The 15232-nt window shown below is 42.8% G+C and overlaps 1 non-coding gene across 1 annotated transcript; it reads left to right on the forward strand.

Moving 5' to 3' along the window:
- The first annotated feature begins 270 nt into the window (after positions 1 to 270).
- LOC132402553 (U6 spliceosomal RNA) lies at positions 271 to 377 on the forward strand. Its single transcript, XR_009514946.1, has one exon. It is a non-coding gene; the product is annotated as a U6 spliceosomal RNA (small nuclear RNA).
- Positions 378 to 15232: the final 14855 nt, after the last annotated feature.

Consider the following 15232-nt stretch of genomic DNA (forward strand, 5'->3'; position numbering starts at 1 on the left):
GCTGAGTTCCTCCAGCTTGTTTGTACGTGTTGATTTCACCACAGCACCTGCAGTGTACTTTTTGTGGACAATCAATGTGCAAAAGACAAACTGTGGAAATATAAAAAGAATAAACAAATAAATAAGTTTTGAGAACATAAGTTGTACAGTCGTTGAAAGAGAGTCCATATGTTATGGAATCAGTTCAGTATAGCTGATTTTCTGAAACTGATCATTTCAATATTAAGTCTAGAGAGATCAAATGTGGCAGCTTTCAAGATAAGCTGCTGTGTGCTAGCTTTGGCAGCACATATACTAAAATTGGAATGACACAGAGAAGATTAGCATGGCCCCTACGTGAGGATGATACGCAAATTCGTGAAGTGTTCCATATTTTTAAAAAAAGATAAACTGCTGTTCCTACAATTTGCAATACCCTTGATGGAACAATGTAAACATCAAAGACTGATCGAACATGAGATGGAAGAAAGCAACAGGCAAATGGAAACACAGACACGCTTGATAAAATGAATATAGCTACTGCTTGTAGACATCTTTCTTTTGTTTCATCTGTGAGTTCTGTGGCAGCGGGTAAAGGAAGTGCTTCTATTTGGAAGTGACCTCTTTAACAGGCACAGGAATGAAACCTAGTGTGGTCTTCTGCTGCTGTAGCCCATCCTCTTCATTTTTCGTTGTGTTGTGCATTCACAGATGCTCGCCTGTACACCATTGTTGTAACACACGGTTATTTGAGTTACTGTCACCTTCCTGTCAGTTTGAACCAAGCTGGCCGTTCTCCTTTGTCCACTCTCATCAATAAGGAATTTTCGCTCACTGGACAGTTTTTTTTTGCATCATTCCCTGTAAACTCTGGAGACTGGTGTGCGTGAAAACCCCAGGAGATCAGCAGTTTCTGAGACACTGAAACGCCCCAACTGGCACCAACAATCACTCCACAATCAAAGTCACTCAGATCACATTTCTTCCCCATTCTTATGTTTGTTTGAAGAACAATTTGTTTGTTGTGATACAGCATGGAGTAATCCCTTCCACCCAGCAAACCACTTATTTAATGCTAGCATAATCATGGGACAATATACAATGACCAGTTAGCCAACCAACTGCTACGTCTTTGGAATGTGGGAGGAATCTGGAATACCCAGAGAAAAGCCACACGGTCATGGTGAGGACTCTTTACAGACACCGGCAGGAATAGAATCTGGGTCGCCTGCACTGTAAAGCGTTGTGCTAACCGCTACGCCACCATGCTACCTGAATCTCTTGACCATGTCGGCATTCTTTTATGCATTGAATTGCAACTGCATGTTTGCCTGATTAGATATGTGCATTAATGAGCAGTCGTACCTAATATCGTGGCAGCTGAGTCCAGATGCAAAGGACGTGTTTTTCTCACTTGTAGGATTGAGGCAAGCATCTTTGTAATCTCTGTGAACAAACGTCTAGGGGAGTGGGAAAGAGGAATCTGACAGCAACAGAAATAAAAGGCTGATCTGAAGTATCTCTCAGTTACTCACATATAAAAACTCATGATCAGGATTTACTGACCTATCAGATCATTCTCTTTTATCACCAGAATGGAGTAATTCTGACCAGAATCCAATAATTCAATTCTATATTGCCTTGGCCGCATTTTATGAATGCCAAGGACTTTTTTTCTCTCCAGAACAATAATTTGTAAATTTAAAAGGGAATCATAATAGAATTCCACTGCTTCTGTATCACCGGGTTGTTGACTGACTGAATATAATCGAAGACTGACCACCTAACCCATAGGGAAATATATAAATTACAAAGTTGAGCTTCTAGCAATGTCAACGATAAGCCTCGTTGCATTTACATTTTGTTGAAGGCTTAAAAATTATGGTGTGTTAGATGGGAGTTTGGCATGGCAGCAGTATTAATGATTAATATTACCTACAGTTGTGACATTACAGTGAATTACTGCAAAATGCTTAATGCAGGGTATTTCTGATGAGCAGCCAATATTGAAGACTGCAGGCAAAAGATGAAAACTCTTCTCTTTCTGCTCGATATTAAAATACAAGTTTGCTGTAAAAAAGACTTTCCTCATTTTGAGATGCTACCTGTGATAGTTAGGCCATAAGACATAGAAGCAGAGTTAGGCCTTTCGGCCCATCAAGACTGCTTCGTCATTCTATCATGATCCCGGATCCCACTCAAGTTCATGCCACTGCCTTCTCACCATATCCTGTGATGCCCTGACTGATCAGGAAACTATCAGCTTCTGCTGTAAATATACACACAGACTTGGCCTCCACCGCAGTCTGTGGCAGAGCATTCCACAGATTTAGTCCTCTCTGGCTAAAAAAATTCCTTCTTACTTCTGTTCTAAAGGGTCTCCCAGCAATTTTGAGGCTGTTGATACTTAACTGCACATATAGAATGTAGAACAGTATAGCACAGTAAGGCCCTTCAGCCCACAATTTTGTTCTGACCCTAAAATCAATCTACTCCTCTTCTCTTACGTAGCCCTCTAGTTTTCTTTCATCCATGTGCCTATCTAAGAGTCTACTAAAGATCTGCCTCTGCCACCATCCTGGCTAGCAGGTTCCAAACACCGACCACCCTCTGGGAAAGAAAAAAACTACCACTGACATTGCACCTATACTCTCCTCAGAACAACTCTGAGTCAGAATCAGGTTTAATATCACTGGCATATCAGATGGCAGAGGGGAAGAAGCTGAACCATTGATTGTGTGCCTTCAGGCTCCTGTACCTCCTCCCTGACGGTAGCAATGACCTCGGTGTGGGTGGATCCTTAATGATCCTTAAGGCATCGTTCCTTGAAGATGTCCTGGATGCTACGGAGGCTAGATCCCATGATGAAGTTGATTAAGTTTACAGCTCTCTGCAGCTTATTTTGATTCTCTCCCCCGCACACACCTGCATACCAGACGGTGATGCAGACAGTTAGAATGTTCTTCACGGTATCACTGTAGCAATTTGCGAGTGTTTTTGATGACATACCAAATCTCCTCAAAATGCAAGTGAAAAATATCCAGTTTTCTGTCTTCTTTGTATCCTCTCTCTGTACAACAGAAGCAAAGATAATCCCAATTGCAGTAAAATCGCAAGCAGGGTTGGCACAGAAATGATGGGCCAAAGTGCCTGAGCCCATTCTGTTCTGTTCTAGGTAAATAAAATGAGTCCGTTGAGAACTTACAAAATTACATTTGCCATTTCTGATACAAGCTTTATCATTTTAGAATTTTTAAATACTACTTATCTACACCCCCCACCTACCACAGGAAGAATTGAAATGTTGCCTCGCCAATTATAATGGCAAAGCCTGTGACTAAACAGATTTATTGCTAAGTCATGAATTGTATGATTGAGAATACACTTTAACTAATTAGCACTCTATTTGCATTTATTATATGTAAAAATTCACATTATGCTCAATTGTATATCACACGTAGGAAGACTGAACTGAATTGCAATGTTCGGCTAGAAATCTAGATGTCTGGACTAACAGTCAAGGGTCATGAACTCAAATCCCACTGGGGAGCTTAAACACATTGAAGTAAATTTGATTCTAAAAGAACAATGCTACTTCTGTAGCTGCACTGTTAAAAATATCCTGGGCAGACCATAAAATATCAGAGCAGAATTGGGCCATTTGGCTTTTCGAGGCTTCTCCGCCATTTCATCATGACTGATCCATCTTCCTTCTCAACCCCAGTCTCCTGCCATCTCTCAATATCCCTTCATGCCCTGCCTAACTAAGAATCTGTCAGTCTCTGCCTTAAATATACCCAATGACTTAGCGCTCACAGCAGCCTGTGACAACGAATTCCACAGATGCTCCAGGCTCAGATACAGAAGGCTGAAGGCACACACTTAATGATTCAGGATCATCTTTTTCCCCTCTGTCATCTGATTTGTGAATGGACATTGAACCCATGAGCACTACCTCAAGAACAGCTAAATTCTTCTCAGGCTTCCAGCTGGGTACAGGTATAGACTTTAACCTAAGTTTCAATGACAAACTCTGCCATCTTCATCAAGGATGATGCCTTGGCATGAAAAATCTGGTGGTATTTACACCCCCATCATCCATTCCTCCTGATTGGTTTGCATTCATCCAATCTTTTTTTTCCACAGTCCCACCTTATTTACAATTGAATTCCAGTCCTTACTTAGAGCAAGATCTCTGCCTTTGTTAAAATTATTTTCTTCTAGTTTTATATCAATGGCTTCCTTCACCAGGCAGTCCCAAAAGCCACTGGCACAGCAGGTATAGTTTTGTGGCGGTTGAAGTTAATCTACTGGCATTGTGAATGCCATGTTCTGCTACTGCCGATTTCTCTGGGTAACCTAAATGGATACATCTCCTGTGCTTCCTGATGTAGTTTTCCACTGTGTGCCCCATCTGTCTAATATACATTGCTCCATATTCACAGGGAATCCTGTAAACACCAGCTGTCCTATTGTAAACAAGGTGGGACAGTGGAGACCTGATTGGCTGAGGACTAACCGATCAGGAGGGATGGGTGACAGGGGTATAAATACTACCAACTAGATGTGCCCAGGAATCATCCTGCTGAAGATGGCAGAGTTTGCCATCAAAACATTGGTTAAAATCGACACCTGTACCCACTGGAAGCCCAAGAAAGGTTTATTCATCTCTAACATAGAAAGCAGTAGATCCTTTCTCGCTACTTTCTTGATTTCTAATTTAGCATTTGTTGCACGGAACAGGGCGAACCCAAACGCAGGACACTGGCACGAAGATAGAGTTAGAATGCAGACGAGGGCGTGAGTGTGGCTGGAACTTGACACCAAGGGTTGCTGGAATTGAACGGCAAACAAAAAGGGAGGTGGCAGGCAACCCTTATCTTGACACAGAGCTTTGCTGAGCTGAATGGCAGATGGAGAAGCAAACGGCAGGCAATACTTACCTTGACACAGAGAGACAGAGTTACACAGGTAAACCTCGGTACGGAGGTAAAACTCAGGATACACAATACTAAGCGGGCGGGAACGTGAATTACCACACTGGCTAAATCAGCGATCTGGTGATGAGTGGATGCAAAGCCGGGATATTTATGTTGCAGGTTTAAATGAGAATCGTGGGTGTCACAATCAAAGGGAATTAGGAGAATATGAGGAATTAATGATGGTCGGGACCATGATAGCACTACTTATCACACACACACACTCACACTCACACTTTGTTTTTCTCTATTACTACGTCCTGCATTGCTGCAGTAAATAAATGCCATATGATGGTGATATTAAACCTGATTATGATTCTTATTCTGATGCTGCTGGAACTTAGCTCCTGGTAGGGTCACTCATGGCAGTAAGGTTAAGAGGAGGTTCCTGACAAAGCACAATCCAGCCACAGCCTCAAAGGAGGAGCTGATGGAAGCTAATGACCCATCATAACAGCACTGTAGATGGAAAAAGGCTGCAGCAGTGAAGGATTCTTCAGCTGCATGCCTCTGTAACCTGACCCTGACCCGTGAAGTACCACGTGATGGCTGCCTGTGCAACAACTCCCAATCTTAAACAAAGTAATGCACTGGCTTTCTCCATTAATGGAATAATCCTTTGGGAGAACATCATACTCGGCAGGACTCCTAAATTCTGTGTGTTGTCTGTACCGATGAGCCTTCAATGCTGCAGCAAGCAAATTTTTCATTGTTCCTGTACCTTACTGGAGGCGTGCACATGTTACTGAACTTGACACCCAGATGCTGATATCACACTTGGGGTGAGGTACCACGCAACAAGTGATTGTCTGCAGACAACAGGTGGAGACAAGTGCACAGCCTCTCAACTAACCAGAGAAAGTGCTGGCTAGTAAATCATGATCTACTGTGTAGCCTCTTGAAAGATGTAATATATATTATAAGGAGCCTATTTACAATAGTCTTTTATGGCTTTATGATGCCCAGATGCTTCACAACATTTGCAGCACTTTCGGAGTGTTCTGATCTCGGTAACACAGTAAACAGCCCTCTTCAGGTTCCCAGATGACAGCAATGTGGCAAGAGATAAACACTGGTGCTAACTCCTCTGGTCTTCATTGAAGTATCTTTTTGCATCCACTTGGGAGAGCAGATGGGGCCACTGCTGAACGTCTGATTTCTAAAAGGGGCTGTGACGGGTCTGTACTTCCCGAGTACTGCATGTAATGTCTGTGTTGAATCTCAGGAGCAGGACAAACTGGACTTGGTTGGGCTAACAGAGCCAAGGGAAAGAATTGAATGCAAAGCAATTATGAGATGGGTTTTCTATTTCTCTAGCTTCCCATAATTTTCCTGTCCCCCCCCCCCCCACCCTTCCCTCATCTTCCATAGACGCTGCCTAACCTGCTGAGCTCCATACTGACCTTACTTCACAGTTAGATGTTTTGGGTGGCACATCTAAACCTGTGGAGTAGTATCAGGTTTAGCAAGTGTCTTGTCAATGATAAGATTCTTGTCGTGCTGTTGGACCTATGGAGTGGCATTGGGTTTGACAGTTGGATTGTCTAAGACACCATTCTGGGGTTCCCATGTCATGTTGTGATCAGTGACATGATCATCACTGAGAGGTAAATCTGGTGACTGTAATGTGTTTGTCTTGTTGGATGCTGTTGACTCAGGTGTGTTCTTTGGTTGAGCATTCAGTATCTGGTCCACGTGATGTCTTCACATCTAAGCTCCAATATCCATCAGTGGTCCAGTTCTTGAAGATACCCTACCAGGTGTCCATTTGTTTTCTTTCAATAATCACACCCTAGGACTTCCTGTCCAATCTCAAAGCTCCTTACTGCTTCACTTGGCAACTGACTGAACTGTTTACTCTGCACTTTCCACCATTGATCTGGTTTCAGGAGGTGTATGCCAGATCTCAGATTCCTGTTCATATTCAGCGTTGTAGGAGTTTGATTTGTCGTCGCATGAAAAGCGTTCTGAGACACAAAAAGGAAATTGACCACCTTGTGCTGTAGAGAAATGTCCTCCTTGTCCATCACTTAATGGACTTCTTGAAGGTTTGGATAAACCTTTCAGCTAACCCATTCGTTGCTGGGTGGCGATGAGCAGATTTGAAATGTCAGATGTCTTTTTTCTTCATGAACAGTTGGAATTCTTCTGATATGTATTGTGGTCTGTTGTAACCCATAATTTATTCTGGTAAGCCACTTCTGGTGAAGATAGTCCCCAGAGCAGAGACAGTCTTTGCTGATGTGGTTAACTTCATTGGTATAACCTCCGGCCACTTTGAATGAGCATCCACAGCAATCAGAAACATGGAGTCCATGAAAGGCCCAGCAAAGCTAATAAGTACTCTTTTCCATGGTCATGACGGCTACTCTCATGGGTGTAATGGTATCTGTAGAGGTGCATTTTGAACTTTTCGGCATCCCAAACAGCTTTTGACTAAGTTTTCAATCTGCTTATCTATTCCCAGCCACTACACATAGCTCTGAGTGAGACTCTTCATCATAACTGTACCCAAGTATCCTCATGCAGATTTTCTAACACTCTGGTGCATAGTTTAGAGGGAACCACAACATGAGATCCATACATCAGTATTCTGATTTCATAGACTTTTGAAAATGTCAAGTAATTCCTTGCTGCACTTTGTATTTCAGAATTTGTTACCGGCAACTGGTCCACCAGTGCAGTGTGGAGCACTTCTGCTGGGTCACAGTATGAAGACCTTCTTCAGTTGCCAATAGTGAAAGATGTGACAAGTCATCGGTGTTGTTGTGTTGTTTGGTATGAATGGGCTCCTGGGAATAGTGCCCAGTGTTGTAACTGGGTAGCAGGCATCACTGGGATTCCCTTCCTGGGATTAATCTGTCACTGGCGTAAACTGTTGTCCCTAGAGGTAGTGATGGAACTTCTTTATTCCGCATGCTAGACTAAGGGCTGCTTGGTTGATCTGTACGTAGTTGCATTCTGTGCTTGTCGATGATCTTGAAGCAAATGCAATCAGATGTTAGATCCATCTTTCATAATGTGTGACTAAACAGCTCCAATGCCATAAGGGGATCCATTGCATGCCTGTCTGATGGGCAGTGATGGGTCACAATGGGTGAACAGTTCATTTGATGTTATTAGTCTCTGTTTCCTTGAATGCTTTTTCACATCTTTCTGACCGTTCCCACTTTGCTCCTGTCTGCAACAGTGCATTCAATGTTTGGGGGAAACCGGTGGTAGCAGTTTACAAGACCCAAGTATAACCTGAGCTGTGACACATTTTATGGTTTGGGTGCCTAAAGCACTGCTTCAGTCTTCTCTTGTGCCTTAAGTAAGTCATTAACAAGAATGGTATGTCCATAAAATGCAATTTCATTCTTTAAAAACTCATATTGTTCTCTCTTTGCATGCAGACCATGCTCACTCAGCCTGGTAAGCACTTTACCAAGGTTCTAGAGGTGTTCTTCATCAGTTTTGCCAGTCATAATGATGTCATCAAGGTAACATTGTGTTCCTGGGATATCTTGGAGTGTTTGATACATTGTTCAATGCCTTATTGCTGGAGCTGATGTGACACCAAAGATGAGACGATTATACTGGAACAGTCCCTTGTGAGTGGTGATTGTGAGGAACTTCCTGCTCGACTCCTCAATCTTCATTTGCCATCTCTGGCTAGTGCTACCATTTGGGCTGACGTTGCCTGTTGATGTCACACTGAGAGCTTTGATTGAGTGCCAGTCTAGTTGGAATTTTTTTCTCAACTATTCACACTGGAAATTGCTGGCCCTCCGCTTCGTTTTAATACAAAAAGTTCTGACTATTGTGTTTGGTCTCCATACATCACATTTACTTTCAGTTTGCCTTTAAGAGATGCCTCATTGCCTGTGTAAGTCTTTAGCATCACTGAGGTCTTCTCTGATGGTATCTTAGAAAATAGTTTGGTGTAGTCAGCCTCTGAAATTATGGACAAAGCTGACCCCAGATCCAGTTCCATTTTCAGTTTTACACCGGACACATCTATTTTTGGTGCAGATAGTGCTGTGCTCTGCTTGAGCTATACTGTGCAGTTCTAGGCATGACAGTTCACTTTGTCAGACTCTGTGTTGTCTGAATCTGTTTTACATTCGGTAACTTGATGCATTTGCTTAGTTTGGTGCTTGAGACTTTTCACTTGATTGGGCTTTTTGTCTGACTCTCTCTCAGTGTGACCTTGTCTGTGACACTTTCTTTGAAGCAAGTCATTTGCATTATGGGAGGATCTGCCACATTGATGACATTGGCTTTTTGCCCCATTCAGGGACTTTTCATGCATTTCACATTCTAACCTCCTTTTCTGTAGTTCTGTTGCATTCTTTACTGTATTCTCTAATGATATTGCAATGGTCAGTGCCTGTCCTAAAGTTAGGTCTCTTTCTGATAATAGCCTCGTTTGAGTGCTTTGACTATGCATGCCACATACAAGCCTGTCCCTTAATGCATCAGAAAGTTGATCTCTAAACTCACAGTACTTGGAAATTTTGTGCAGTTCTGCAATGTATTTAGAAAGGCTTTCATCATTTGACTGGTTCCTTTTGTAAAATCTAAGTTTCTCAGCTCTTACCAGTAGTTTAGTGTTCAAGCGATTTTGTAAAATAGTACTAATTTCATAGAAACATAGAAAACCTACAGCACAATACAGGCCCTTCAGCCCGCAAAACTGCGCTGAACATGTACTTATTTTAGAAATTATCTAGGGTTAACTATAGCCCTCTATTTTTCTAAGCTCCATGTACCTATCCAGGAGCCTCTTAAAAGACCCAAACGTCTTCTTTGCTGGCTTTTCAGCAGTTACTAGGTTATGTAAGAGACTACACATTCTTGGGCCCATTAAGTTTAGAAGCATAGGGGCTTTCTTTTGCTCTCCCACTTTGTTCGCATTGCAATACAGTTCCAACCACTTGATATACGACTCCCAGTCTTCATTAGCGCTATCAAATTTGTCAAGTGAAGCCATCATCACGTTAATTTCACTTTAAATTCAGCACGTCTTTCGCTGTTACTATGCCCTGTACTCATGTGTTTGTTAGTGTCTGTGACGTGCTATTTTGTCTTGTAACAGTCGGTGCAGTTTGTGTATTTCTCTGACACTCAGGTGCGTACTGTTTGCCAATTTGGTGTGCCTGGGCATAACATATCAATTAAATAAAAACGTGAACTTGGGGGATACACTTAGCTGGTTGAATTCACATTGTGGCCAGAGAGAGAGAGCAATGTGAGTGCATAGACAACAGTGCATACACAGACAACAGATCAATGCATAGTGCTGGGGGGGGGGGGGGGGGGGAAGAGGGAGTCATTACTCTAAAAGAAATCGATCCATCATCACACTTCCCCTACCTTCTTATTCAAAATTCAAAGTTCAAATTAAATTCTATTGTCAAACTACATATGTCACCGTATACAACCCTGAGATTCATTTTCCTGGGTGCAGACTCAGCAAATCTACAGAATAGTAACCATAACAGGATCAATGAAAGATCAACGAGAGTGCAGAGGCGAACAAACTGTGCAAATGCAAATATCAATAAATAGCAATAAATAACAAGAACATGAGATAATAAGATAAGGAGTGCTTAAAATGAGATCATTCGTTGTGGAAACATTTCAATGATGGGGCAAGTAAGCGTAATTATCCTCTTTTATTCAAGAGACTGATGGTTGAGGGATGGCAACCGTGTTTGAACCTGTTGGTGTGAGTTCTGAGACTCTTGCACCTTCTACCTGATGGCAACAGTGAGAAAATAGAATGACCTGGGTGGCTGGGATCTCTGTTGATGAATGCAGTTTCCTGTATTTTTCCCCCTTCTTTATCAATCCTGATGAACGGTCTCAGGCTGAAACATAGAAAATCTACAGCACATTACAAGCCCTTTGGCCCAGAAAGTTGTGCTGACAATTGTAATCAACTCTAGAAGTTGACTAGAAATTCCCTACTGCATAGCGGTCTATTTTTCTAAGCTTCATGTACCTATCTAATAGGCTCTTAAAAGACCCTATTGTATCCGCCTCCACCACCTTCGTTGCCAGTGCATTTCATGCACCCACCACTCTGTGTGGAGAACCTACCTCTGATATGCACCTTGTACCTACTTCCAAGCACCTTAAAACCATGCCTCCTTGTGTTAGCCATTTCAGTCCTGAGAAAAAGCCTCTGTCTATCCACACAATTAATGCCCCTCATCATCTTATACACCTCTATCAGGCCACTCCTCATCCTCTGTGCCTCCAAGGAGAAAAGGCCAAGTTAACTCAACCTATTCTCATAAGGCATGCTCTCTAATCCAGGAAACATCCTTGTAAATCTCCTCTGCACTCTCTCCATAGCATCCGCATTCTTCTTGTAATGATGTGATCAAAACTGAACACAGTCCTCCAAGTGGGATCTAATTAAAGTCTTATATAGCTGTAACATTACCGCACGGTTCTTGAACTCAATCCCATGGTTGATGAAGGCTAACACACCATGCGCTTTCTTAACAACACTGACAACCTGTGTAGCAGCTTTGCATGTCCTATGGACCTGGACCCCAAGAGCTCTCTGATCCTCCACACTGTCAAGAGTCTTACCATTAATATTCTGTCTTCCAACTTGACCTACAAAATGAACCGCTTTACACTTATCTGGGTTGAAGCCCAGTTCTGCATTCTATCGATGTCCCGCTGTAACCTCGGACAACCCTCCTGACTATCCACAACACCCCCAACTTTGTATCGTCAACAAACTTACTAACCCACCCTTCTACTTCCTCATCCAGGTAACTTATAAAAATCACAAAGAGAAGGGGTCCCAAAACAGAACCCTGCAGAACACCACTGATCACCATCCTCCATGCAGAATGCGAACCATCCACAACCACTCTGCCTTCTGTGGGCAAGCCAATTCTGGATCCATAGAGCAAGGTCTCCTTGGATCCCATGCCACATTTCTTTCTGAATGAGCCTCGCATGGGGAACCTTATCAAGTGCCTTACTGAAATCCATATACACTACATCCACAGCTCTACCTTCATCAGTGTGTATTATTACATTCTTGAAGAATTCAATCAGGTTCTTAAGGCATGACCTGCCCTTGACAAAGCCATGCTGACTATCTCTAATCAGATTCTGTCTCTTCAAATGCTCACATTGATCATTTCCCTCCACAGATGCTGCTAAGTTCCTGCAGCATTTTGTATGTTTTACTCTGGATTTCCATCATCTGCAGAATCTCTTGTGCTTGTGAGATGGGGCTGACTCCTCTGCAAAGGTATACTTCAGTTTTTATTCAGATGTATAACACATGTGCTTTCTTTGCATCATTTTCTCCATAACAGTTGAGAGCTATTAAAATCTGTTTTTTTCTTCTTCTGTTATTTATTACATTTAGAGAAAAAGTGTGGAACAGGCCCTACTAGGCCAATGAACCACATCACCCTAAAACTCGCCTATATTAACCTCAGCTTAATCACAGGACAATTTACAATGACCAGTCAACCTACTAATCGGTACGTCTTTGTAGGAGGAAATCGGAGCACCTGAAGGAAACGTGTGTGTTCTTGGGGAGGAAGGTACAAACTCCTTACAGATGTCATTGGAGTTGATCTGTGTACTCATGCTGCTTTACTACGTTATCACCTCCTCTATCGCTGGCTCCCGTTCTTGCTTCCATTGTTTGTAGGTTCACCTTCGTCTCTCTCAATCAAAGGTGAGCAGGGAGAGATTTAATAGGTCGCTTTTTCACCCAGGGAGTGGTCAGTAAATGGGATGAGCTGCCAGAGGAAGTGGGTGAGGCAGGTCGCGTGGATAGGAAATGTAGGCAAAACAGGATTAATTTTGTGGTAGCATGACACTATTATAACACCCACAGTCCTCGGTCGGTGCTCAATAACTGCTGCTGCCTTTGAGAAATTGGTACACTTCCTGTGACCATGTAGCTGTGGTTTCTTCCTACAGCCCTTCAATACAGTTAGGGTTAGTGAGTTATGACTTGCTATCATGATGACACTTTCAAGCTGTCACAATCCTCACTGATTTGACTTGACACAAATGATGCATTTCACTGTATGCTTCGATATTTTGAGGTCCATCACAACATAAGAACTGAAGAAATAGGAGCCATCTGGACCATCGAGCCTGCTTCACCATTCAGTAAGATCATGGCTGATCTGGTCATGGACTCATCTTCATCCATCTGCCTTTTCCCCATAGCCCTTAATTCCCCAACTATGCAAAAATCTATCCAACCCTGCCTTAAATAAACTGAGGTAGCCTTCACTGCTTCATTGGGCACAGATTCACCACTCTCTGAAAAAAGCAGTTTCTCCTCATCTCCATCCTAAATCTACTCCCACAAATCTTGAGGCTATGTCCCCTGGTTCTAGTCTCACCTACCAGTGGAAACAACTTTACTGCTTCTATCTTATCTATGCCTTTCATAATTTTATTAGTTTTTATAAGATCTCCTCTCATCCACCTGAATTCCAGCAAGCACAGTGAACCCAAGTAACACATAAAGCTAAACTTTAAGATCTTTACCTGTAATCTTGGTTGGCATGGGCCAGCCGGTACAAAGGGCTCGTTTCTGAGTCTAAAATAATGGCCAAGGTTCGTACATCCTTAGAATATTGAGCAGGTGTCTTCCACCTCAAGAGGGTGATGCTGGCTCTTTTGTAAGCCACTTGCAATCAGCCTGACCATTCTACCCCGCAGCCCCGCTTTCCAAGTGATTTTCTTTCCCCCGTTCCCTTTCACAAAGCCACTGGTGAATCTATTTCTATCAGCCTTTCATCCAAGCCATAAATTAATATATTTCCTGATGAAGAAATTCCTCTGGATATATAAAATCGTTCTGCTGCCAATTACCTGTTCCTGATTGGGGCGAGTCTGAAGAAGTGCTAACCCAGCAGGAAATGATGACTTTCGTGGATAATTTAATACATTTTTTTTAATAGTCAAAAATGCTACCAGGCAGAGAGAGTCACTCTGTAAGTGTCAAGCTCTGTAGAAGAATGATATCTCCACTATTAGCTGAAATTGTGTAATATAGAAGTATTTGAAATTACCAAGGAATCGGGATAACGTAGCTGTCACTCGGTAATATAAAGTACATCCCACTGAAGCTGAAATCCATGTCCGATCCTTTCACAGCAGTGGTTGGCTCCTGTGTACTGAATTGCTCCTGTTTGAATTACACAGCTGATTTGGGTACTGGCAGTGATGTATCACCAATATCTAATCTATACCACAGTCACCTTCCTTGCCTTCGTCTCATCCTACTGTAAAAGCTGAAGATTTGATCATGTGTAACAGCCAAGAAGCACACTTTACTGTGACCCTGAACCCCAAATCATTGAGGACCAACACTGACGTGGGAAATTGGTGACTGTGGCTTTGGCGGTGAGGTTGGTTTTGGGAGGACTAGAAAATAAAAGTAAGCTTGTGATACTGAGGCTTTATATGACATTGGTAAGACTTCACTTGGGGTATTATGAGCAGTTTGGTATCCATAATCTAAGAAAAGAAATGCTGGCATTGGAGGGGGTCCAGAAGAAGTTCACACAGGAAGACCCACCTTCTGAAGCTGGATCCTGGACTTTCTGTTGGGTTGCCAGCAGATAATAAGGATGGGCTCCCTCACCTCTACCTCTCTAAACCTCAACACAAGAGCCTGCCAAGGCTATGTTCTGAGCCCCTTCCTCTGCTCCCTATACACCCACGACTGTGTTGGTACACACAGCTCCAATCTGCTGATCAAATTTGCAGATGACGTGACATTGATAGGCCTTATTTCCAACAATGATGAGACGGCCTATAGAGAAGTCAATGCCCTGACACAGTTATTCCAAGAAAACAACCTCTCCCTCAATTTTGAAAAAACAAGGGAGTTGATCATGGATTACAGGAGGAATGGAGGCAGGCTAGCCCCTATTGACATCAATGGGACTGTTGTTGAGAGGGTGAGTAGTTCCAAGTTCCCTGGTATACATATCACTGAAGATCTCACCTGGACTGTATGTATCAGCTCTGTGGTGAAAAACTCACAGCAGCGCCTCTTTCACGTCAGACGGCTGAAGAAGTTCAGCACGAGTCCCCAGATCCTCAGGACTTTCTACAGGGGCACCATCGAGAGCATCCTGACTGACTGTGTTATCGCCTGGTACAGGAACCATCCTGCCCGCCATTGCAGGTCACGTGACGAGAGTGCTGCGGACAGCCCAGTGCATCTGTGGATGAGAACCGCACTCTGTTCAGGACATTTATATTTGCATCACAAC

Source organism: Hypanus sabinus, chromosome 1, assembly GCF_030144855.1.
Source record: "Hypanus sabinus isolate sHypSab1 chromosome 1, sHypSab1.hap1, whole genome shotgun sequence".
Classification (NCBI taxonomy): Eukaryota; Metazoa; Chordata; class Chondrichthyes; order Myliobatiformes; family Dasyatidae; genus Hypanus; species Hypanus sabinus.